The following is a 27,652-nucleotide window of genomic DNA, read 5'->3' as shown; positions in this document are numbered from 1 at the left end:
AACAACAGTTATTTGAAATGTCACTGATTCGTGCCTTTAGGGCATAGACAAATGAACATTATAAATCTATTAACACCTATAAATATTTTAAAAAATTGCATTATTTATTTGAATTTAATTTACGTTTTATTATTTTAGTTATTTTTTTCTAAGCTAAATTTAAATCCTGCTTTGTGAGTCAAGATCCATTCGCAGACTGTAAAACAATGTTTCTTATTTACTTTATTAATTATGGCATCTTTCACAACATGTTAAAATTCATTGTACTCCTCTGGTCCATTGTAACTGTATAACAAGGCTTTGTTGATGTCCGAGCGTGAGGTCATCTCCTTTGATGTTTCAGTATCCGTGGTGATGAGAGGATCTGCTATGGTGACACTGGAGTTGCCACGGGGACTTTGTTTGTGTTTAATTTCCTAGCTGGCTATTGTTTAGCGTGGCCGTGTTTAGTGAGGAGAGAGATCTGAGGCTGCTGTCACAAAAAGTCGTTCTACATGACCTCCTATAACCTCTCCTCTGCCCTCTGTGGCATCCCAACATCCCTATTGACCGCCTTGGCTGATGAAGATATTTTTACATGCACACACATCAAATAGGTAGATTTAAACAGGAATCAGTGTGCATGTCCTAATCGTCTCACAGCCTCTAGCATTAATAAAGACTCCTGGAGGATCAAGGCACCGTCCCGACTTACCTGTACTATTACATAGGTAAAATAAATTGCTCGTAGCGCTTAAGTCTTTACATCAGACTACTTTTATTCCACAGAATTAAAGTGCACCCAGTCGTATTCCACTATTGCACTGATGTCCACTTAAAATATGATGATATAATGATATTGCTCACAGTATCAATCTATTCCATTTGATTGCCTTTTTGAGATAGCCTCAAAATCCATCTAGGAATAATAGCACCATCTCCCTTTTTATATTGCATGTATTTGTTACCTTTAGCCCAGTAGCAATAAATTCAATCTAGTCTTTTGGATTTGGACCACTGACCACTAGGAACTGGTCACAGTGAGCTGCCACAGACCACTTTACCTCCACCACAACCCGATGACAGCACCATAACACACACACACATGCACACACACACACACAAAGTTACTACCTCACATCTTCATTCCACACACACCTTTTCAGTTAAAAATTTTATAAGATAACATTTATATGAAATCAATATCTTTTTCTGAAGTTTTCCATGTCAGCGCAAACTTTCTGCTTCACTCATATTTTTTAACTAAAAGACATTTACAGTAGTTATTAAGCGTAAAAGGTTTAATTATGAGTGTTTATAATTACATAGAGCAAAGTTCTGAGCAACTTAGAAATCATTCAAGATAATGCAACCAGTGTTTTACCACGGTAACCATTGTTATATGATGTGTTCGACTTTTACTGCACGAACCGGATGACATCAAAGTACCGCGAGAGCGGTTCAAGAGATCATGCGGATGAGTTTGCTTTCACATAGCTCTCGCGGTACTTTGATGTCATGTCATTTCTTGCAGTGCCGTCTGAAGTAAAACGATCAACGTGCCATTGGCAGAGCGATTCCAAAGCCGTCCTTCTTATCAGGTAACATTTTGATATTTTCTTTTTCAATGCCTAGTAGCTTTACTTTTCAAATTGTAACCAATCACTTTAAAAAAATAAATAAAGAGTGTGGATAACAAACACTGGTGATTAAAATATGCAAGTGGTGCACATCTTTAATAGGACCTGTATCTTATTTTCCGCGTTTATTAATGTTAACTACACGGTTAAACTGTGGCTGTAATTGGCGGGTTTTAAAATAGCGGTGTGTCTATCATGGTCACGCGTGAACACATGTCGCAGACAGAGCAACAGCATCATGCATACAACGTCAAATTTCTTGACGCGAGCTTTGCTTGAGTAAGTGATCTTTCCTATTATCGTGATAAGTGTTTAATATGTCTACTGGGAACGCAGTCTCTGAGTATCTCACTCATTAGTTTTTAAACTTAGCGACATATTGTTTCCTGTGAGTACAAACATTCAGAAAGTAAATTGCTTATGAGTGATTACTGTCTTTTATTACTGTTCCCACGCGAGATGTTAATGGAGCCCAGATGGCATGTAAAGCCACTTTTAGAAGAAAGAGAAATATAGTGATATCAGTCTGTATAACTTACATGGGGAATCAAAAACGAGATAAAGATTACTTACGTGCTCTGCTATTAAGTTACCTTGGACCTATTTTGTAAAGGACTCACTTTATGTACTAGGTACACAATTTTCAAAAACCCTTAAGCTCAAATTTTATCACATGACTAGACTAGACAGAGCAGACAATGCCCTTTACAAAGAGACATGGATTGTAAAAATCCGTTGAGGATTGAGAAAGTTATGATATTTTTAATATTACAAATCAGAGGAAAAAGTTATATGGATTTCAATGGAAGGAGTTTGACCGAAAATACTGTTTATTCACATGTTTTTGCTTGTAACTTCTATCATTTTATCAGATATTTGCATGAAATATTAACAGAAGGTAGAATTTTGCTAGTTGTTTCAAATGAAATCATGAACATTTACTGTTTTAGTTGAAATGGGCATCGGACTTTAGTGGAATCGGCATTAGACCCATGGCACCCATTGTTTTTAGGACGATGCCTGCAGTGGACGTTCTGATTATGTTACTACCACAAATGTGACTACCAAATTTCCGCAACTTTTGTAAATACCTTCTCCACTATAGATTTCGATGAAATTTCGTCAGTACCAAGATAAAAGATATATTCATGTGATCTACCTTTCATTAGTGTCCAAAGTTTAGTAGAAGCACACCAATGTGACACAAATTTTCAAACAGTTGCTGTGAACTAAAAACACCTCAGGGCTGAAAGCTCAAAATATGAAAAGTTTCTGGTGGTTGTTCTTGTCGTATTTAGTAAAAACATACTGCATGACACACATTGTAACAGTACCACGCAGGCTGAAACATATCTTTGACACATAATTTCAATGTGCGTACCCGCGATGTCAGCATTGCTATTACAGTCACGTGGATGTTTGATGTATGAAAATTTCTTGGTGAAAAAACAGGGATCTATAGACTGTTTCAGCAGTAACAACATAAACAAGCGGCTTTCGTTATAACAAGCAAAATAAACAACACATAGATTACATAGGAACGCAAAACATTTGTTATTTTCGACGAGGTATTTGTTTAAGAATTCAGTTTCAGAAAATAGTCAGACCATTAAACAAACAGAAACCGGAAGTAAAGCTCGGACCAGACGCTTAGCGCGTCACCGCACGTGCGCCCAATGAAACGGTCTATAGAAGACGTTTCAATGAATTTAGTGGTTAAAATAAGAATTATATTGTTTTAAATGTAAGCTATAATGATCTCTACTCTACTGGTAATGTGTTCGGTCCTGTTTGCTGGCAAATGGGAACCAATAGAACATCATTAAATAATACTGGAGTAATGTCCAAAACACAGAACATGAATTATTTAAAGGAATAGTCTACTCATTTTCAATATTAAAATATGTTATTACCTTAACTAAGAATTGTTGATACATCCCTCTATCATCTGTGTGCGTGTGCACGTAAGCACTGGAGCGCGCTGCGACGCTTGAATAGCATTTAGCTTAGCCCCATTCATTCAATGGTACCATTTAGAGATAAAGTTAGAAGTGACCAAACACATCAATGTTTTTCCTATTTAAGACGAGTAGTTATACAAGCAAGTTTGGTGGTACAAAATAAAACGTAGCGCTTTTCTAAGCGGATTTAAAAGAGGAACTATATTGTATGGCGTAATAGCACTTTTGGGAGTACTTCGACTCGCCTGAAAAGTCCGCTCCCCTTCTCGCTCTCATAATGGGAGAGGGAGGGTGTTACTGCGCAGAGGCGAAGTACTCCCATAAGTGCTCTTACGCCATACAATATAGTTCCTCTTTTAAATCCGCTTAGAAAAGCGCTACGTTTTATTTTGTACCACCAAACTTGCTCGTATAACTACTCGTCTTAAATAGGAAAAACGTTGATGTGTTTGGTCACTTCTAACTTTATCTCTAAATGGTACCATTGAGAATGAATGGGGCTAAGCTAAATGCTATCGAAGCGTCGCAGCGCGCTCCAGCGCTTACGTGCACGCACACAGATGATAGAGGAATGTATCAACAATTCTTAGTTAAGGTAATAACATATTTTAATATTGAAAATGAGTAGACTATTCCTTTAAGGTAATAACATATTTTAATATTGAAAATGAGTAGACTATTCCTTTAATAACCTGATAACTGTTTGTAAACCACTTTTTTTATTCAGCAGGCCCATGGCAAAAGTGTGTTCATGACGTGTCCTGGTTGAATTTGTGATCTATTAGCTGTGGATTTAAAAGTTCAGAGTGAGTTTTTGAGGAATTACTTTAAATGTAATAATGAAGCTCAGAAGAGTTGCATGCGCAGAGCTGCAAGCAACAGGCCAAAGCTGAGTGCTGCACTAGACTGCGCCTTTTTAGTTTTGTAGAAAACGCTGTTAAGTAACTAGCACAGTAATTAGAGTGCTTGCGTTATAAATGAAAAATTCAGTGACTCCCGTGACAGTGATGTATTCTACATTGATCATCCTCTGTAATTTTGACTTGCTAATTAATCAACTTTATTTATGCAGTAAAGGGAAAAAATTCCTAATGAGCAAAATGCCTCAGCAATCCAGACACGCTCAATCATATAAACTTTTAGAAATACGCTTAATATGTACATACTTTTACATAGGATAATGAACCATTTTCAAAATCAGTGTACGCTTTGTGGTAAACCTGAATGAGCATAAGATACTCTTGAGAGTTTCCATTTGTAACTAACCACCATTATTTAGGAGGAGCGTTGAATGAAACACTAGTTAGCAGGGTAGCTTGATATTAAAATGGCCACATTTTGTTTAGGAGATTTTCATATAGCACACAAGGTAGTGATCAATGCCCAGGTTTGACTTTTCGCTTTCGGCTGAGATTTAATAATTTCTTGGCCTTGGCCGCCTTGCACAAGTTTAGCTACTACAGAGTTTCACCTAATTCATTAGACCCCAAAATGGCCTCACATTATAATGCAGGTAAAAATATGCACACCCTCCACCCAAGGATTTTTGCATTGGGCAGCTCACTGTATTTTATGCAGTTTCTCTTGTGTTCATTTGCATTTTTATGCAAGGTTACGCACAGGGGCTCGATTACCGTCGTGAATAGATTAAGGAAACTATCAATCACATCTCTTGTCGGACACAATGAATCAGGCACACGGCTTACCTTAACACTGGAGGTGTGGACTGAAAACTGTCTATTCAGAAAAAGATGACCTCTGGTGGGATCCAAGTAATGTCTTGCAAGGTGATGTTAGAGGGGGAACTTTAAAAGTTATTATAAATGTCTGGACTACTCTTTACACAAAGATGCACTGGTTGCAGAAAATCAATGGCAGCTTAAATAATGAACTATTGTCTATTTTATCTACATTTTCGTATTCAGCAGATGCTTTATTCAAATATACAGTGCATTGCAAGGAAATGTTTTTATCAATATGTGTTTTCATGTGCACACGATGTACGGTGAGCGGGTCACAAACTAACGCGGGGTTAATTGTAACGCAGCTACTTTATATATTTCTTTCTACAGGGCTGAGCAATCTGTGCTTTTGGTCATTTTCTTTTACTCTCAGAAGATCTTCTGTGAATTTGTGAAAAGTTTGGATGTGTTTTGGTTAAAACATTGAACAAAGAGTGTTTTGGAGGCATAAAAGTATATTTCTGCGTCTTAAGTTTTTTTCTATTTCTGAGTTGGGTGTGTAAGTCACCAAATCCAACCATATATTATTTATAATCACTGTCTCTTGTTAAAACATAACACCATTTTGACACTCTTTAGTAACTGATAGCTGGGATTGAAAATTGTTTACACAGCGGGGTTAGTTGTAACACAGTGTTAGAACTAAGCCTCCAATATACAATGATAATGAAATGAAAACAATTCAAATACTATTCATCAAAATGATTAATAGATTTTAATACAATATCAGGAGAAATAACTTACAATTATGATTTTTTTGTCTTAAAGGAACATTATGTAAGAAATGTATATCAAATAATCATAAAATGGCCCTGATATGTCACTAGACATTAAGAAATTATTTTCATTTCAAATACTTATATCACTCACAACAATGGTCTGGCCAGGATACTTTCATTTAAAAAGTGGAGTTGCAGCCCTCAACTGATGTTTATGTTGTCATGTTGTGTATTGGCCACCAGTTGTGGGATTGCAGTACCAAATTTAGCCACAAGGTTTGTGATTGCAATACCAGTTTTGGCCACAATCCTACATAATGTTCCTTTAATTGTGCAGCCCTTTGAAAAAAATCTATATGCATTGATGCTTAATACAAAAATGATTAGATGAAGGATCATGGATGGATGAATGTGTGGATATCTATCTATTATAGGCAGATATATAAACAATATCCACCTTTAGTATATAGACAGAATTTGATTGAATTATCTGTGTTTAAACTAAATTTTCTAGCAGGTGTTACAACAAACCCTCTGTTTGTTACAAAGAACCCCACCTATGGTTAAATTGTAACGTTTGCACCCCTGTCACTTTCGTTGTAATTGTACAATAACTGTAGGACCCACAAACTGAAAGTTTAAGTGTTAATTTGTAGCTGAGATGTGTGTGTTGATTCTGTAAAAAAATGAATAATCTAACTTAAATATTTTTTGTAATGATAGAGCTAAAGCCAAAAAGCGTGAGGTTGTGCCCCGCTCTCCCCTACACGCTCTTAGGTATCACTACATACAAGCAAACGCTTTTCAGTGAAAATACTATAATCTGTGTTACTTTTCTGGGGTGAGATGGGCTTAAAACTTCTGGCTAATGATAACAAATGACAGCTAATGAGTTGTCCAAACATAACAAATGAAAAGAATTAAAGGCTTAGAAGCACCACTGTTTCATTAAAATGCAATAAGGAGAGGAAAGATTAGGTTTATGGATGAGTGAGGATTTTTATTGTGCAGGTTTGGTTTGAAAATGGAAATTTACGAACAAGGGCAGAGTTGTGTTTGGTTAGCTGATTAGATGCGATAAGCAAGCACCTATGCAATTTTAGCCTGCCTTCATAGTCCGGCATATGGCGATACATGTATTTTGCACAATTTCTTCAGCTTTCCATTGCTTTTGTGTTTTTTTCCCGATTAGCCTTGCTGTTTAGATGTTGTTGCTTTTTTGCATGGTTTGTAGTTTTATCCAAAGTCTTTGTGGTCGACATTGTGCGTGATATCATTTATCTTTATGATTGTATTCCTTGAGTAGCAGTTTTCTTAACAATAATCAATATTGAAGTCGCCATTGGCCAAAGCGACCAGAAGAGCCCAGCTGTATGAAGAAGGGGGGAGGTAAGGGAATTCTTCCACTGAATTGACCTTGTCAATGTAACAGTGCTGTTCAAGTTTGGCCCTGAGCATTCAAACACGCTCTCAATCACCCCTGAACTCAGCAGTCCACACTTGGCTGCAGTAGTAGCCCTTTGCTATGATCTCAATTTGTATGTTGTCTCGGGCTGTTACGACTTGACATGGTAAAATAAATGGATTGATCTATCGTTTGAGTATATCTCCTTCCTAGAGGCAGGATAAGTTGTTTTTGAAAACTTGTGTGAAGAATAAATAATTGGAATGTGAGAGATCACTAAATATCCTGAGGTCGGATATTGGATTAAACTAATTACCAAAAATAGTTTAAAGAAAAGCATAAGCATGATGATGCTTTATTATTGTTCTGTATTTTTTTTTCAATCATAATAGCCCAATAATTTTCTTGTTTTTGAATAATTTAGTTAGCGTTGCTCTCAGTACAGTAGTTTATTATTCGGATTTGCTCTATTTGCTCTATTTGCATAAACTGAATTTACATTGATGTATTTTGTATGTTTTTTCACATTGCTAGGCCCGGCTCATTTGTGTAATTTTGTTTTTATTCCACTGCAGCTCTGCAAACCATATAGTCTCTGTTTTAACTCTTGACTGCATTACATCTGCTAATGAGCTCGCGTATTCTGAATGCCACTGTGAATTACTTGGCGTGTTTTTCAAATGCCCAGCACACACTGGGTGCTGTGTGCTACCCATCTTTTTGCAGTCCCCTAGAGTGAGTGGAGAATTACACTTATGTTTACTGCAGAAAAGGAGGCGTGCTCACAATTAGATGGCAATAGAGAACCCAGCAGTCCACTAGACTTCATGCCAGGATTTACAGAATGAATACATTTAGCCATCACAGTGTCAAAAGCTTCATTTGTTTTCAACTCAGTGTGATAGGTCAACATAGGAAAGCTGTAAATACTGTAGTATGGTGCAAAATAATTGAGTATTACTGTTCCCAATCCTGTAGTCAAATAGACCTTTTTTGAAGTTAGGCTTGGGGCTATACTATACAATGCCATACTATACTTGACTATACTATAATGCTAAGTTCAGTGGTTCTCTGCTGGTTTTGTTTTTAGTATCATCAAGTGGCGACCCAACACAGTTTAAAGGGGACATTTCACGAGACATTTTTAAGATGTCAAAAAAATCTTTGGTGTTGCGTACGTATGTGAGGTTCTAGCTTAAAATATCATAAAGATAATTTATTATAGCATGTTAAAATTGCCACTTTGTAGGTTGTAAGCAAAAATCTGTCGTTTTTTTTGTTGTCCTTTTAAATGTAAATGAGCTGATCTCTGCACTAAATGGGAGTGCTGTGGTTGGATAGTGCAGATTAAGGGTGCGGTATTATCCCCTTATGACATCATAAGGGGAGCCAAATTTCAATGACCTATTTTTTCTTTTTTTTAATGTTATGTTTTTGGCCCGTTTTTTGCTTTTATTAGATAGACAGTGTGGTAGGAAAGGACAGGAAAGTATTGGGTGGAGAGAGGGGTACGGGATCGGCAAAGCACCTCGAGCCGGGATTCGAACTCGGGTCGCCGAAAGTGCGTCTGCACCATATGTCGGAGCACTTGCACACTACAACATCGGCTCCGACATGACCTATTTTTCACGTGCTTGCAGAGAATGGTTTAGCAAAACTAAGTTACTGGGTTGATCTTCTCCCATTTTATAGGTTGATAGAAGCACTGGGGACCCAGTTATAGCACTTAAACATGGAAAAAGTCAGATGTCCCCTTTAAACATTTTTTTAAAAAGTAGAAAATGCGAATGTATTTACTTATATTAAAGGGGCCATGGCACAAGACCTTTTTAAGATGTCAAATAAATCTTTGGTGTCCCCAGAGCACATATGTGAAGTTTTAGCTCAAAATACCATATAAATAATTTATTATAACATGTTAAAATTGCCACTTTGTAGGTGTGTGCAAAAAGGTGCCGTTTTGGGTGTGTCATTTAAAATGCAAATTAGCGAATGAAGTGCAAACACAGATCCCAATTATGGTGGTCTGTTGCAATTGAAACTCAATTGTGCTGTGAATTATTTTTTATCTAAAATAATTAAGGGGTGGTATTACTATAATAAGAGCTCCTTATGACATCATAAGGAGAGACAAATTTCAATGACCTATTTTTTCACATGCTTACCGAGAATGGTTTACCAAAACTAAGTTACTGGGTTGATCTTTTTCACATTTTCTATGTTGATTAAAGCACTGGGGACCCAATTATAGCACTTAAACATGGAAAAAGTCAGATTTTCATGCCATGGCCCCTTTAACATAATGCTGAAATAATACTGATATCGGCAGCCAATAATTCACAGCAAAAACACTTTTTGAAACAAACCACATTTATTCTCCGAGTCTTTTTTTCTCCCTTTAAAAGCTTAAAATCCAGTTTACTTTATGATCGTAAATCTGCACAATTGTATGTTAAGTTGCATTTTAATATTTGTATTGTTTTCTTCACTGGCACAACAGATCTTCCTGAATCACCTGTTAAGAATCACAGCTTTAGATATGAAACCTATGAGTGTTAAAAGAAATACATACGTGTACGTGTATTTTTGCGTGTGCGTGAGAGGAAGAGAGAAGCAATATCAGCAGTCACTAAATCATCCTGTAATCAGCTCTCTGTGTAGATCCATCCATGCATGTTGAGAGCGGAGTCTTAGTGCGGCCTGCCTTCGAACGCAACCCCCCCCCTCGCCACCTCCCCGTCAGCCGACCCCATCTGTAGCCCATCTCCTTCTGCATTATCTGGAACCTATAAAACTCCAGAGCGGCACAAAAGAGTTAATGATTCCTTTTGTTTTGCGGAGGGGGGACGGCACACGAACAAATGACAACAACAGATCCATCAAACTTAGCGGCGCTGGGCATATCAGCACTTTCTCTTCACCGCTGAAGTGCACATATTGCGCGCTGCCCCCCCCCCCCCCCAAGGAATGGCAAGCAGACCGCAGGGACAGGGCGGCCCTTCGGTGGCCAGCCAGGACTTGATAAATGACTGGAGCAAACTTCCCTGTCGCCAGCCGGAGAGGAGCCCCCTGCAGTGAGCTACATCGTCCTAACAGCATTATTCTCTGTATGCTGTTTGTCGATAAAGCCACCCCCCTATGATTGGCGTGGTAACATGGGCAGGTTAATTGGAAGGCTGAACTGTGAAATGGCACGGGAAGTGCACAGATATTGTCCCCACACCATAACATATGAAGACTGTGTATCTGTCTATCGATTACATGCTGGGTTCACGGCTTCTCTGTGAGCCACAGATGATTGGAGATGGGTGATAAATGTATGCAGGGACATTTTTTTTTAGTAGTCAGAACTTGTATGAACCTTTTTTAATACTTTGGATCTTGATAACCATAAACATGCCGTCACTGCCCATAGAGAAGCAATTCACTAAAATAGTAGTCACTTTGGTTATACAAAAAAACTTTCTTTCATGTTGTTTATCTTTCCATAGCTTCAACTCTAATCTTCAAGCATGTATACATGTACAAAATGGGACAAAATGTTGGCACGGTAGGTATACAGTATTATGTCCGCAATTGAATGAGAACTTCAATGAACTATAAAAGAACAATAAAACTTTCCTCTGGGAGACAATTTATCAGTTCAACAATCTTTGGCATTTGACTAAAAATGCGTCTTCCCAAAGGTTGAACTACATTGTGGATCAGTGCTAGTGTCAAAGAGGCATGGCAATGTTTAGTGTCTGGTCTCCTAGCTCTAGTAGCTCTCTTTAGACAGTGATCCTTTGCATCAGGAGGCCTTTTGATCAGAGGGCCATGCCTAACATCAGATGGAGGACACATGATACCAGACAGAGGAGGTAATATAACACAACGTCCTCCTCTAGAACTTTTGCTCTCCGTCTTGCGTGTCTGGCCACCCTGCTCCCTGATGCTATCAGTAAGAGAGAAAGACTGACAGTAGCTCAGTGCCAAAGGATAGGACATCAGCTTTTTACAAAGCCTGACAAGGGTCAGGTATTTAGTTGCTGTGCCTTTTTCCCTAGAGAATTTCATATTGACTGGGTTTATTTTGTGGCGGAAACGTGCATGTAATTTCGGTCGTGTTTGTTGGTCTTAACATTTGTGTGTTTCCATATGCCTGGCTGATCGGGTTTGTTTGTTTTCCTTTCTTAACATGTCTATCTGTTACCCGCGTTATCGCTCTTCGCATAAATGAAGCATTACGTGGTCAAAGTGCAGCCATCTTGGCAGCGTGATACTTCAATTACCGCCCCATCATTCCAGGTAGTGTCATGATTCATTGTTTGGGTATCAAGATTTTCATTAGAAATTAATTGAAAACGCAAAGTGACATTTTACAAGAAATGTTTAGCACGCCATGAATTATTACTTTGCTAAATTCGACGTAAGGCAAACGGGTGCATATTCTTGACTTAAGAGTTACAAAAAGTAAGTGGCTCATTTTTTTTGGTAAGTATTCGGTGATTGGTCAAAGTCAAAATAAATGCTATTATGGCACTCTATTCTAAAATAGACAGGCACGACTGAGCCAACCATTTTTTAAGTTAATCTCAATTTTTTTTTATCTTGTTCACAGTGGGACATCAGAACGACAGCTGATGGCGACTCGCTTCGACTTTGAGATCCGTTTTGCCGACGCAACTTCTGTTGCCTTTATACTTTAGCATGTTGTCAGATATCATCAGCAGGACAATTAAACCATCTTGCAGTAGCCTCAAGATCCATGTGTCCGCTTCATCTCCCGTGGTCTCTATCCGCACAAGCCTCTGTGAATGGGTGGAAGGCCCCAGCAGGCAGTGTTTTGGCCGCCTCCATGTTTCCTGTGCCTCCTGGGGCTGGGTGAGTCTGCCTGTTCTCTGGGTGGATGGAAAGATGAAGCCGTCCCTCACTGCACAGCACTGGGGTCCAGATTGCTATACTGGGACAGTCTGGAGGTGGGCTATGGCACTCCAATTCATCTCCCGCTGTAGCTCACCGAAGAGAGCGCCTAGTGCCCACTTCTCATCTGTGGGAGCGCTCAGGAAGATGGATTGGTTGGCCGGACGATCAGAGGAGGCAAAGCGTGTGGCTAAGAGCCTATGTAGCACGTGGCTGCTCTCATATGCAAGTTTGATGAAAGACATTTACAAACGGAGTCTGGGGAGCTTCTGTATCAGATGTCTCAGAGTGGCCTACACTTTAGAGATGGCAAAAGTATGAAACCGACACACGCAGGTAATGGCAATTCATCACCTGGTTTATAATTTTATGACTTAGTATCTGAAATACTTTGCAATATTACAATTATTAAAAAGCCACCACTGAATGCCAATGCAGAGATGTATATGATGCTTTAAAGCCTGCGTTTCACCTTGCGTAAACCAGTACTCATAATTACATGGGCATGTCCAGAAAGGCGACTAAATTACACAGATATAAGATGAGGTGCTATCAGTAATATTCTTATGATGTTCCTATTAATCAGCTTGGCTGGTTTTTATCACAGCCCGCCCTGCCCACCACTGGCCAGGCAATAATCAGAAATACATAAAGAATTTCTAGTAGAGCCGAGACCCCGGCTTTGTCTTATTATGGAATAAACCTTGTGGAAAATATCGGTTCATCCCCAGAAGCGCCTACAAATTGGTCCTGCGCGACACGCTCGGAATTTCTGCCGCATTCCATGACCTAAAACAAAAATGACATGAACATTGACAAATTTGACAAAGAAATTTGCACAAAAAACAACCTCTATTTGGTCAGCCAAGCAGCAAATATGTCGGATGATATGCTTTATTAAGCAATCCATTTTTCAGCAATAGCTGTGCCATCTGCAAAGGTTAGCGTGCATCAGGCTACAGAAATTTCATCTGCCTCTGTGGGCCTCGGCGAACACTCCGGCACATTTTTCATGTACATACAATTTTGGATGCAAATAGAATACTTGATGAAAGGGATGACCTTCTGAAGTGACTCCTTGGCAGTAAGGTAGGACAGAACAGGCAGAAGGAACCGAATGAGTTACTGCCCTGGCTGATCCAGCAGCACTGTAATATATGACTACTGTTCACACACAGACTGAAAGCTCACCCCACCGCCACACACTCTGCTACATCTCGTTTTGCTGTCCTGCCTTTAAAAACTTGGCCGAACTTGGAGGTGATATTCTTAAAAAAATATTATTATATGTTCTTGACTGTTTATAAACAAAAAATCTTTCACCCTTAAGCATTGTACATTTAAGCCAATCATATTAAACCAAAGGGTAAATTAAAAAAGTAACTACCTTTTACAGTAATTTATTTCTGATAACGAGGAAAATAAGTGACTAGTAAATTACCTTCAGTAACACTTAACTTGAAGGGGTGTTTATATAACTGACATGACACCTTCATAATTGAACTTCCATTGAACATGGAGTTTTTATGCACATTTATGACAACTGTCATGTGTTCAATGTTATTTTTAATGCAAAGATGACATTGTTTAAATTGTCTTTGTTATGACAACTTGACATAAACCAATACATCATAAGTTGTCATAAACATGACATAGCAGAATAATTATCAGACTTTAGATTTATGGGTAACCATTACATTAAACTGTCATTTAAATGTCATTAAGTGTTTATAATATGTGAAATAATTTTAAATACCATAACAAAATGCAACAGACACGTCAAAAGATTATACTTAACTTTATGTAAAGTACTGTGCAAAAATCTTAGGCCACCATGCTACCAATAGATAAGTTGTTTTTGCAGTGTTTCCCATACATTGATTTATTTGTGGTGGCCCACCACAGATTTAACACTGGCCCCCACAGATAGAATTTTCATGATTCCTATTTACATTTTTATTTCACTATTTAACAGCTTAATTCGGCTTAAAATTTAATTTGATATAATACAGATCAAATACAGATACAGATCAAAGAGTAGAAGTAAAACATATTTCAGGTGCCAACACTAGATCAAACGCAAACACGACATGATGACATCACATATATGCTAATTAGCAGGTGACGTCACCACCACCACAGTCTCCTCCTTTGCAATTTTATAGTGGTCGTCATATAATTATTTCTCAGTGTCTTTATTGGAATACAACCAGAAAATGCAGGAAATGTGTATGTAGTATTAAAAACTGTATAAAAGTATAAGCTGAAGTGTCAAGTATTTAGGGTAAACTCCTCTTTCACTTGAGCAATAGCAGGCAACTGCAGGATTTCTTAAACCTAAATAAAATAAAATCCTAATTTCTAATTCTAATCGAATGACTTCAGGACTTCAGTCTCCTCAAAAAAGCTGAAGATGTGTTTCGTGCCAAGAGAGGTCACACTAAATACTGACTGATGCCTAAAGAAGACATTTAGTTCTGAATTTTTTTTTGTTTTTCATTTTGTGTACATATTTCCTGTATTTTCTGTTTGTATTATAAAAAAGAGTGAAAAATAAATATGCATGGACATTAAAACTTCTAAAACAAGAAAGCTGGTGGTGGTGGCCTAAGACTTTGCATAGTACTGTATGTGCACAATGCATACAAAAACTGACAACTAACAGAACTTCCTCACACAGAGAGTTCTACATAGAAGAAAAAACTAACAAAACATTTAATCAATTTAATGTAATTAACTTTGCAGCAATAAGGACCCAACACTGCATTCAATAATGTAATTCTTGAATATTAATATTATTAAACACATGGATGAAACTTAAAAAAAACATTATGAACTGAAGAATATTCATGATGTTGTTATAAAACTATTTGCCAGAGTATTAACACTTAATGACATTTTAATGACACATTATTTTTGTACCTCTGTAGTTGAGGTCAAGAAAAATATTCATGACGCTGTTATAAAACTATATGACAGAGTATTAACACTTTTTAATGACAAATTTGTATCACTGTTAAAAAGTGGTCAGTTATGTTTTCTTGGTAATGTCAAGTTGTCATGACAGGTTATGATGTTTCATAACAAAGACATTTCAAACGATTGTCATCTTTGCATTAAAAATGACATAATTAAACGAATGACACAGTTGTCATAAACGTGCATAAAATCTCCTTCATGTTCATAGCACATATCATGTCATGATTATGAAGATGTCATGTCAGTCTTATGAACACCACTTCAAGTAAAGTGTTACCTTGCCTTCCTTTATATATAATTTGTAACACGTTTCAATTATTACACTGAGCTAATGTTACTGTGTACAATTAATGTATACAATGTTAGCTACAGGTCTTTGAGTTCTTGCCTGGCTGCCAAACCTCTCCACACAATTGTGATCCATGCTCGTCGTTTCCCCTCTTCTTTAGCATACCAAAACATTTTATTTTCAATATAAGTATTTATTTCAGAGATCAGTTTAGCCACTAGCCAGACCCATAAATAAATACATACCGAAAGTTCATACATATTCACGACAACGAAAATGGATAAAGAGACGGGACACGGGTGAGGCTGAGGTGGCTGGTGGCTAAAACCACGCCCGCCTAGCTTGACTGTAGTGACAGCAGTTGCAGTTCACCCTTCACCCAAGTGGCCACGCCCTTAATTAAGCAGAACTTTGAGGCTTAATATAATTTAAATGGATGAGTTACAAAAAAATTCACCCCCTCACGGTTTTCATGAACTATATAGACCAAAAACACTTTTTGTACCAAACTGTAAACACATTTATTTCTGCTCTAAAGTTGGGCATTTTAACATGGGGTCTATGGGAATTGACTCCCTTTTTGGAGCCAGGCTCTAGCGGACAGTCGATGAATTGCAGTTTAAGTCACTTCCGTATAGACCCTTTTACAGCTCACGTGATCAAATAGCCTGCGCGCGCATTTAGGCAACGGAAGTGGTGTTATTCCCTATTGGTTCTAACTTGTTAGCAACTCAGAAAGTTTATTGAAACGGTTTCCCAGCATCAAATGTCTGGTTGTTGCATTTGGTTGCACTAATATAGTATACTTTACGTATATATGTATCTGGCAACTTTATTTTTGGCCATCTACGTCGTCTAACTACTCCACTATAGTACACGGATCTGGTAGCTGTGTTGAAAATAATAAAGTCAACTTTTTAAAATAACTTTCTCTGTCTGTGTTGCTTCACTGCTGATTCTTACCATACTTCTGTTGCCAAAATGCGTGCGCATACGCTGCCACGTCATCATTTTGTACAAACAGTAAAAAGATCTATTTGAAGTCTTTATGGGATTTTATGTATTTGTGTGAATGCACGCAGATAATGTAATGCATATAGGTAATATATTGTTTTATATTTATTGTTTTATAAATCTACATATATTAATAAAAAATGAAAATGTAAAAGACTTTGGAGAATTTACGATGTTGATGACAGCTGTAATCAAAGTCTTGTGAAGAGTTATGGTAGGTTACAGATCAATAGAAATGATCAATTCCAGACCTCGCGACCATTTTCTTTAAAAAGAAGAGCAGATTTTAAAAGTTCTGCCTGAAAAAGGTTGAGTTAATTTACAAAAAACAACTTACAGTAGCTTTGCCTTAACACCGGCGGGTCATCATCCTGAATAGCCCCAGTATGTTCACGCATCGCGCTGGTACTGCTGTGATATGCTTACCAAACCTTACCGAGTTTACAAACATGCCTTTTATTACCAGCTAATCTTAAGTACTCCCATACTTTAGACCCATTTGGCCTTTGAAAACTAACTCTTTGACATTGCACTCGCTACATCCATCATCTTTGAAAACGGCGGACTTTAGAGATGGTGCTAGACATAAGGTTCGTGCCTACTAGTGGTGTGGAGAAAACGGTTATTGAGAACAAAATTTAAAAGTTAAATAATGTAATCGATTATAAATATTGGTGTCGAATAATTATCAGCGTCGACTCAGTCGATTGTGTCGATCAATCGCGACAGCTCTACATGTGTCAATATAGTTTTCGAAAACATATCAACAAAGTCTCAAACTATAATCAGATTCTATAATCAAGTCAAATCGCTCAAATGTTCCTTGTTATATTCTTCACTGTAAAAATGTTGCTGTAATTATGCAGCTGGTTGGCAGTAACTTACCGTAGATGATAAAGACTGAAAATGTTTCATGTTCATTTAACTTTGAACAAACTGTTGCTAGTAAATAACATACATTTTAAAATCTACAGTAAGTTACTGTAATTTCTACAGAATTTTTTTTGAGTGTTCCAAGACCAAATAATCTGAGCTATAAGACTTCTAGGCTGTGAAAGACAGCAACCTCTGATAAATAAAATTTAAATCTAAGGTGACTACAAATATTTCAAGCCTGTTATTGGTTACCTAATCTGAGTGTAGTTTTTTGTCTCCAATGATTTCATCACCACGTAAGCAACGTTCAACTCGCTTTGTCTTTGTTGTCGGTGGTTTAACAAATGGACAGTCAGACAGCTAGTGTTCCACTTACTCAGAGATGTTGGTCTCATCTGTATTGTGGCTGGCAGCAGAGTCATCTTCATTCTCTTTGTCCTTACTGAGGAAGGTGATCTATCAGACCACAGACATCATGGTGAATCTAGCTGGCCTCTGCCTTCTCCCATTTGAATTGAACACACACCGTTTTAGTGCTCCGCAAGCTTTCCTCTAACCGGGACAGGATTGAGAAGGAGTGAGCTGTCCTTGGCTTGTATTACTGTCCCAATATGATTGAGTTCCTTAGCTGGAATTGAAGAAAGGATGAAAATTGAGAACTTGACTTTTTGAGGCATAGGAATCAGTAATGTCATTTCCATCTAGGTCATTTTTTATATTATGAGAAGTGTAGTATTTCATTAAAACTTTATGGTTGGTTTTAAGCCAACATTATGAATACAATTAGTTTTCCAAATGTATACGTAGTCTCCTCTAATGCGATCGCATTAGGATGCCATTTTATTTCAACAACTTCATTACTGTTTTTGTAATTTAAGATGTCTTGTGGTTAAAGGATATTTAAAAAATAGTTAGCTCCAGGGGAGGTTGAACGCTGCTCTGTACAGTATTACGGAGCTTATGTTGTGTATTGATCAAACATGTTTGTTTTGCTTTCATTTGTGTATAACACTCAGCAGAAGTCTTCTGACTCAGGTGTGCGTGGACGATCACCGCACGATAATTCAAATGACTAAGAAGTTCCTGCTTCGATGACTTTATCCCACGGAGGGACGTGACTTTCAGACCCGTGTTGATTGATTGTTTACTTGGGAGCTGAGGGAAGTGAGCATCTAGTTGTTTCCCAAGGTGAGCGTTTTTCCAAACACCTGCTTTTAAATAAGCGGGGCAGACCTCTGGCCACAGCTCTTCGGCCTGGGGAATACACCACCTTTGTCTCCGTGATAAAGGACTACAGCTATTTATCCAACCCCCCCCATTCTCTCGAAGTGTCAACGGCTATGTGCTTACGCTTGAGTGTTATATATAGACTTCCTCAGCCTCTAAATAGAAATGAAATGGGATTGCCAGTGTTTTTGTTGGGACAACATCAGAGGAAAAAAATTAGAGATCCGCTCGCTGTGTATTTCATCACCTGCAAAGCCAATGAGGGAGAGCGTCGTGTGCCCGGCGACTGTAAACTGCGCCCAGGTTACTCCACGCTACACTAGCCAAGAATACGTGCTTCTGTAGATGATTAAATCAATACAATTTTGACAAGACATGTAGGAACATGCCTCTTTATTTCACGCAGTTCCTTCCTCTCCGTCAGGGGCATTTATCACCCGACCCGGGCGCCGTCATCTAATGGAGATTGTTCTTTAGTCTGTGCTTGATCGAGAGGCAGGATTATGATGCATGTCGATAGTTTGCCGAGGTATTGACAGAGGGACAAAGAGCACAGCCTGCAGCCGGTAGCCCGTCTATTTGTGTGACACGCACACACACAAAGTCATCGCAGAGGTATCCCCTGTGGATGATTCTCATTGATATCCCATTGATGAATCAGTCCGAAAGCCCGGATGACTGGAGGCAGTCATTAAGACCCCCACAAACTCATTCAGCTAGCGATTAACTCTGCCAACGTCTGGCACGTTTCTCATCTTTATTTACCCCATCGAAGAGCGCACTTTCTCGGACTTTCTCTGTCCGTCCTACCATAAGAACTTGAGAACACGTCATCGGGACCTTATCGCCAACATCTCTTATCAGATCACAAAGGGTTAATGATGAAAGACAGCACGTGAGAAAAGAAGGCAGAGGGATAATGAATATGAAAAGGGGGGGCCGTGTTGGAAAGAGGAATGAGAGGGGGGTAAGCTAATGACAGGTGTAGCTGTAAATTCTTCATTCTGCATGGGCTGATGGGAAGCACTCGGCTGTGCGTTCGCCTGTGACTTTACAACTAATCCTGTTTGTAAGTTATTATTTATCTTCGGCAAACTTTGTCAAACTTGGGCTTTGATTTTTTTCCCCTTCCTCCGATTTCCCTCTTGTGGCTCGCTCTTGCACATGCTCCCCACATAATTTATGACTGCCTCTGGTCCTCGTGACAGATTATTAAAAGTAGAATTAGTTTTTTGCGCTGGATTTTTCCACTGGGAATTGGGAAGGCAGTCCTCTCAGAGGAAGGTCTCTTACGAGGTCTCCATTACTAATAGAAGTTTTTTCCTTTTTTTGATGGGGGTGAGAAGACTAATGATTTGAATTTACTGTAGCAGGCGTCACGTGGTCGGAAAGGCATCAGCAGACGAGACAAGAGGTTAAGTTCTTCCCCGTAGAGAGCTTTATTGGATTGTTTAGCAGCAGAAGGATAATGTTTTTGTCATAGACTGCTGCTGCCGTGCTGGAGTGCGCTAGTCTGGATGTAGAGAACAGAAACGAGAGAGAGAGAAAACAGAGAGTGAGCTCTAGATATAAACAGGCAGAGTTGCTACTCTGTTATGTGGGTGGGATATAGAAACAAGTGCAGGGCGCGCATGCAACATTGTTTTATGTAATTCACCTGGACAAATTCAAAGGTGCGACTTTGAGGTTTAGAAACACAATCTATTTTCTCTTTTGTTCTTTCGTTCTTTATGTCACGAGCTCAACACACAAAAAATACAGGATAGATGGGCGCACGCATGCACGCACTCACACGCGCGCACAAAGTGCTATTTCCATTCACCTGATGGCCGTTTGGAGCTTGTTCTCCCAGCATGCTACTGCAGCATGGGAACCAGAGGGGAGTCACAGCACAGCTGAGAGCCTCGGCTTAATCTTATGCATCATTAAGCACTCAGCGGCAAGCCAGCGCTGTTCATATACATCATCCACGCTTAATAAACATAATGATGACATAAGATGTAATTCTAGATGAATTTTCATTTTATAGGGAAATGGAGAATTCCTGTAGAAAGGAAAAGAAAGAAAAAGTAAATTATCAGGGAAGAACAAAATAAATGATGTTTTTTTCAGCAAGATGAATAGCGGTGTTTTGGGCTTTAGAGCGGGAGTGGAGAGAAGGTGGTTATGTAGGAATGGGATGAAGGGGCAGTAAAGGCGACCGGGAAAGGGGGGCACCGGCCATTTGTACGTTTTAATCGCGGGAGTCTGATAGACAGGCTGAGGGAGTCGGTCTGGGACTCATCCATCATGGGCAGTGAAAATCAGTAGTATGAGAGGTAGAGTTTCAGCCCGGGTTGCCTTACAGGGGAGGAAATAGGATTCTGATGAAAGTGTGAGGGGAGAGTGGCCCTAGACACTTGCCATGGCGGCCAGGGTCACGGAAAGGCAGGGGAGACCTGAGATTGCCACGCCTGCTCCGAGAAAAGGAAAGCAAGGTCCCGCCTCGCCACCTGCCATAACTTTGTGATGCGATTGGGACATTGTTGCAAGCCCTGAGATGAGGGACCTTCTATGATGTAGTCTAGTCAACTACATTTAAGTAATGAATTTCATCAACGGCGCTGCGTTTTTTTAAAAATGAAAAAGCAGAGACCCATCTCTGGCAAAGACACCGCTCATGCCGATCGCACATCCCCATACGTCTCATGGCACAAGAGCGAGCGGGACCCATGAATAAATGCAAACAGGAGAGAGATGAATCGCCCTTTGAAATTAGTGAGCACTCTGAATTCCAACGGAGTGGGCCGGGCAAACTACTTCCCCTCTATCAGTGACTCTTGACACGGGTAGATAACGGCGCAGAACGAGCATCTACAAATCAAAGCGTAATTACGACTGCTGGCGTCCCATAAACGCTTTAGTCAAGATGGCCGCTCGGAGCTGTGCACTGTTTGTACAGCTGTGTGAGCCCAAGCTTCAGATGCGGTAGAGACGAAACGCCAGCAAGTGCACAGTTGCATGTCTGCCAAAAGGCTCAGGAAGTGGAATGCTCCGCTTCTGTCTAATGACTAACTAGAGCAGATCAGCCCAAACACAACATCCCTTATGCAGTACGTGAAACATGGCTAAAATATGTTTCTTTTTTACAATCGGCTATCAGGAAATGTGTCGTCTAATGTAATGTTTTATTAATTTCTCAATGCTTTTGACCAATTCATAGCTGGCATTTATTTTCATTATAGACTGCATATACATCGGTATATATTAGTAAAATGCATCAGAACTGATGCTCTGTGACTTTTTTGAATTGGGTGACAATGACAACCGAATTGCAGTTTGTACGCTTTGCACTTCTAGGATTTTATAATACTCGAAACAAGGAATGAAAAGCAAAACAATTCTAATACAATGTATTGGTATTGGTAGATGTGATTTTAAGTACATGAATATCTGTATCCTCACAGAAATTTGTATCGGTGCATCCCTAGTAAAATGTCCCATATATGCGTTATATAAATAGATTATAGCCCTCTGTATTTGTGAATAGCCAGATTATACACTGTTTAGCACGCCACTGTATTGCCAGGATGTGTCCCAATAAACTTGCTGCCAATGCTCAACTGGATCTCTTCCCAGAATGCAAGTACTTGTTAATATGGGCATGTAGAGTTTTCCAAATTTATGAATTCACGATTTACATAAATCATACAAGTGCAAAAAACAAAGAAATGAGTGAACAAAACAAATTGTTTCACGTGATAGATGATTTGCAAACAGCTTTCCACACCATCACTTAAACAGGTTACATTGCAAATATTATTTAGAGCGTTTGTTACCCAGTCTGTGAAAACCCAGCTAAAGACATTTTTTTCTGATTTACTATTTTTTGCATAAAATCATAAAGCATAATATAATATAATATATGGACTGAGTAAGGCAATGTCAAAGATTGAAATTAAAGTCAGTGATTGAAATCAAACTTCGAAGCTCCAAATATTGTAATTAGACACACATTTACTTAAATAGAAAAAGAATAGAAGTGAATCTGAGGTGATGTCATTATATATGAAGAGTTGGGCTCCAAAACGCGATAAATGGCATTTAAAAAAACGGGTTACTGCCAAAATCAGTATTATATCAGGTCAGTATTTAAAAGTAAATTCTTAATTTTACGCAAAATCCAATATCCGCCGTGTTATTCTGTCATCTTTTCTCCCTTTTTTCCCAATAAACGCCACTCCCCCTTTTCTGCAGAATGCAATAAATCCGCTCAACAGATCACAGTGCACCATTCCACACATTGTAAACAAACAATGGCGGCGCGTTGAACATACGGAATGCTAGTTTTCCTCATCTTGTACTTCATGATCAACAAACAAATACAAAATAAATACTTTGCATGGCGTTGATAAACCTGTGGTGGTTTTCTGTGACGGGAAAGAAATGTAAGAAATGTAAATGTCTAATAATTTACATGAGAGGCACTCGAGAGACGAAAAAATGCCGCTGACAAAATTCCCCCGACAGCATCAAGCTTCTGTCATGCTAACACATTGACCCCAGGGGATCTTATGAAAAACTTTTACTTATTTTACGCGAAGCCAACGAAAATTGAGCAGGACAAAAACATTTTACAGCTGATCGCTGTCAAAAATGTTAAGCGACGACGTCCCAAGTATAACCGCAGCAATGACAGTGTTATTAATATGACAAAGTAAGTGTTTTGGTTAATGCCATTAACGTTTATAACGTATAACTAAATGAATATAACATGGCAAAGATGAATGCACATTTATATATTAATTCAATAGATTTATAGCATTTTGAAAAAAAAACTTTATTAGTTTTTATAATAAATCTTTGAAAATCAAATTATGGATTTGAATTATTATGTTTTTATAACATAAAGATGCTATGTGAAAGTTTGTAACAGAAAAAAGTGGTTTCGTCTTGTCACTTTCTTGGTATAGAAAACACGTTTTTACCAAAATTACTCAAAATGGGTTTATTGCGTTTTGAAACCAAACTCTTCATACCTAGCACCTGTAGTTATATTGACAGTCTTCTATTGACCTTCAATTTGTGCTTTGTACTGTAACTCAACGTTAATGTCTGTACACCTGACATAATCTTTCTTTCATAAAGTGAACTCTCAACCATGAGCTACTACTGGTACCACCAGCATATTACATCTTGTTTCTCCAACTATTAAAAGTGTCAGCGGTCTTCTATTGCTTTTATATGCTGTTATTAACGGCGCAATGCTAACCTCCTAGAATGTACATCTAATTAAACCCCCCGAACAGTTACAGCGAGGAATGAAACCAAAAGATAGAATATAATCATTGCAAATAATGTTTTTTTTTTCCTACTGCTATTGGAGACCAGGATGTAATGGGCAATCTGTATTCATACTGTGGGTTGTGAACCTACCCAATGATTGTTATAGACCGCTATTAAAGTTGTGACTTCCTGTGTCAGCTTTTATCACTGCTTGCTCTCTTATTTCAAAGCCTCTTGTAATTTATTATATATTCATTGGATTTGTTATTTGGGACTAAGGTTAATTTATTGAAACACTGCTGATCTTTTTAGCGATAACCTTTATAAACTACTTTAAGGGTATTCATGTAGCTCAGCTGGTAAAGCATGGCGATTACAATGCCAAAGTCAGGGGTTTATACAGTACATAGACTGATAAAATGTATATACCAAAATCTGCTCAAGTGTCTATCAAATGTAATGTAATGCTGTATGTGCCTCATTTGATTCACTGAAGTATGACCACTGGTGTGACGCTTATGCATAAGCTAATGCTAAAATTTTGAAACAAAACAATAGGCTGGTGCCAGTCTCCAGTTATTATCTGAAAAAGCAAGGCTCAAACTTGAGAGTCGTGTATGTGTTTTCCGACCACTGTGATTTAGATGACAGTCAGTGGGGTGGTTTAAATATATCTTTTTGCTGTAATGCATTTTTGTCTGGTCGGCTGGGGTCTTCATAACCCCCCCCTCATTCCTGCCCTTTGACATGCTCATCTCCCAGACCCAAGCCTGTTGGCCTGCATTCAAGCCTCTTGTCTTAACCTGAAGAATTATGTGTGCAGATAATTAGCTCTTATAGGTACACTTTCCATTGCTTCACTTCACTAAGCACATCATCTTCCGACCCTCTTTATTGTTTGCTTTGCTTTGTCAGATCGATGTCTTGCTACCGCGTAAGTAGCAGTCATATCTAAAGCAACATAAATCACAACAAGGTTCCCTGTCGCACCAGTCACCGTGCACTCTGTCTTGAAACAGTAGGGAGCTTTTTGTATTTCGGTTGTTTGAGTATCACTGCGTTTACCCTTTCAGTGCTATCTGTGTGGCGCTGTGCTCACTGGTCTTTTGCCATGTAAAATGGGATGTGATTACACAGTGCTTCGCTTTGGCTCTCAGATGCTGTCAGAACGTCAGGCATTTGTGTCAGATCCCTCTCCGCCCATCCCATAATATCCCCCTGCTCTCTTTGAGTCGGGACGGACCGTTGAGGGGGAACTTATCAGATTATTCCCTATCAGGTGCCTCGGTGGGGAGAGGCAGGGTGGGCAGCACTTCTTCTGCCATTACTGCCAAGCCCTGTGATCATGCCCCGCTAATGAATTCGCAAATGCAAATAGCCCTTCTCTGTAAAAGTTGACATTGTCTCCTGTGATAAATTTTCTGCTGAGGTAAGAGACAATTTAGAGTGGAATTACAAGCAGGCTCTTTGTCACTCTTCGGGTCCATTTACATCCGTAATTAGCTGTAATTCCACTGCACCCATTAGAGAGAGAGAGAGAGAGAGTCGCCACTAAAACAGATAAGCAGTAAAAAGGGGTGAGAGAGAGAGGAAAAGAGGAGCGGCAGATCTCTTGATGCTTAGCACAGCGCCGTCAGCTGGTGATTTATATGCGCCCGTACGCGGCTGTCGCCACGCCAATGGGTGTAAACATTGATTAGGGGCAGGAAATGAGGCACACACTTTGTCCTCTGTGTCAGGGTCTTCGGGTCGCGCAAGAGGAAGACTTGTGGTCTTAATGTGCGCGGTCCTTAACACCTGAGCGCGTTTTAGAGGGTGGCGTTAGATACGCCTCTCAAGCATTACCCAAACAAACACATGACATTGTGCCACAGCGTTGTTTGAGTGACAAGCTCAGACTTGTCACCGAGTAGCTCTCAGACCCGTGACACTCGCACGCACACGGCAGTCTCATTGCATGCTTTAGATCCGTGACAACGATGTGATCTGTATAGGCCGGAAAAACAAATGTGGATTGATGGAAAGCTTCGAATGAGATGCACAGGGTTATTTCTGTTATGCGGTATCTTTGGTGCTCTTACAACACAAGCAATTTTGATGTAATCAACTACTTTTTAGTGAGCAAAACCTCAAAGTAAAAATACTGCATTTAGCTTTGCTTATAGTTTATTATAATATGCAATGTTTTGTAATATAAGGGTTAACTCTCAAAGTACTGTAGTTGACGATGACTTTATCTGTAAAAACCCCAAATTCAAATTCTGCCGTGCACAAGAGGACAAATTATCTGCAGTAAAGGTTAAAGTGCATGTCTCCTTCCTTAACACAACATAATTAAAGTGTTTCCTCTCTGCATGACATCTTTCATGGCCAGTTCTCCATATCCAGTCGTAAGGGCTAAAACGCAATGTTTACTTAGACGTCACAATGTTTGGTTCATATATGTTTAAAGGAATATTCCATTTTCTTAAAAGAAAAATCCAGATAATTTACTCACCACCATGTCATCCAAAATGTTGATGTCTTTCTTTGTTCAGTCGAGAAGAAATTATGTTTTTTGAGGAAAACATTGCAGGATTTTTCTCATTTTAATGGACTTTAATAGACACTAACAATTAACACTTAACTCAACACGTAACAGTTTTTTCAACGGAGTTTCAAAGGACTATTAACAATCCCAAACGAGGCATAAGGGTCTTATCTAGCAAAACGATTGTCATTTTTGACAAGAAAAATAACAAATATAAAACGCCCATTTGCGGACCATTGTAAACAATAAACTGACACAAAGACATTAATTAGTATCAGTTGACATACAACAACGTAGGAACGGTCCTCTTTCAACCACTTGTAAACACTGGGGCGGAGTTTTGCGTTCGTCTTCTGTGACCTCTTGACGTCATGACGTATTGCGTGCGGATCTAGACGAGAAGTTGTGCTTTAAAAGTGTATATTTGTTATTTTTCTTGTCAAAAATGACAATCGTATTGCTAGATAAGACCCTTATGCCTCGTTTGGGATTGTTTATAGTCCTTTGAAACCCCGTTGAAAAAAATTGTTAAGTGTTAATTGTTGGTGTCTATTAAAGTGCATTAAAATGAGAAAAATCCTGCAATGTTTTCCTCAAAAAACATAATTTCTTCTCGACTGAGCAAAGAAAGACATCAACATTTTGGATGACATGGTGGTGAGTAAATTATCTGGATTTTTCTTTTAAGAAAATGGAATATTCCTTTAATAAGAAACTAATATCAACAGCTTCCATTAGTACACAAGAGGTGTCAAACCAGCCTGATCACACGGCATAATGTATGATGTTAAAGGATTAGTCCATTTTCTTAAAAAAATCCAGATAATTTACTCACCACCATGTCATCCAAAATGTTGATGTCTTTCTTTGCCCAGCCGAGAAGAAATCATGTTCCCCGAGGAAAACATTTCAGGATCCTTCTCATTTTAATGGACCCCAACACGTAACAGTTTTAATGTGGTTTAAAATTGCAGTTTCAACGGAGTTTCAAAGGACTCCAAACAATCCCAAACGAGGCAAAAGGGTCTTATCTAGCGAAATGAATGTAATTTTTGACAAAAAAAGCACTTTTAAACCACAACTTCTCGTCTATGTCCGGTCCTGTGACGCACCACCGCGATCTT

The 27,652-nt window shown here is 38.8% G+C and overlaps 1 long non-coding RNA gene across 1 annotated transcript in view; it reads left to right on the top strand.

The window, feature by feature from the left end:
• Positions 1–1,688: 1,688 nt before the first annotated feature.
• The window catches only part of LOC129416779 (uncharacterized), a 39,943-nt gene continuing 13,979 nt past the window's right edge, over positions 1,689–27,652 (top strand). Inside the window, exons 1-2 of the long non-coding RNA XR_012372165.1 lie at positions 1,689–1,898; positions 12,047–12,684. This is a non-coding gene — a long non-coding RNA (uncharacterized lncRNA). The remainder of the gene's footprint in view (positions 1,899–12,046; positions 12,685–27,652) is intronic.

Source organism: Misgurnus anguillicaudatus, chromosome 11 (assembly GCF_027580225.2).
Source record: "Misgurnus anguillicaudatus chromosome 11, ASM2758022v2, whole genome shotgun sequence".
NCBI lineage: Eukaryota > Metazoa > Chordata > Actinopteri > Cypriniformes > Cobitidae > Misgurnus > Misgurnus anguillicaudatus.
The sequence above is the reverse complement of the archived record's forward strand: the minus strand, read 5'-3'. Positions and strand labels throughout refer to the sequence as shown.